Below are 231 nucleotides of genomic sequence, written 5' to 3' on the forward strand. Positions count from 1 at the left end.
CGTCTCAGCCTGATTGATGGCTGATGTTTGCGATGAGGATTGGAAAACTCCAGGAAGCCGTTGCGGTTTCTTGTCCTCTTCTTTGTTTTTCATTCGGGCGTAGTTTAGAGCAAGGATCTCACCACGCTACACTACAGCTGCATTTTGATAGATGGTGTTAACTGACGCAATTTAATCATAGGGACAATACAGTAAAGGGATGCAAGAAAACGTCTATAAGTGCTGGTTAAA

The sequence above is a fragment of the Oreochromis aureus genome, linkage group 16, assembly GCF_013358895.1.
Source record: "Oreochromis aureus strain Israel breed Guangdong linkage group 16, ZZ_aureus, whole genome shotgun sequence".
In the NCBI taxonomy this organism is placed as follows: Eukaryota; Metazoa; Chordata; class Actinopteri; order Cichliformes; family Cichlidae; genus Oreochromis; species Oreochromis aureus.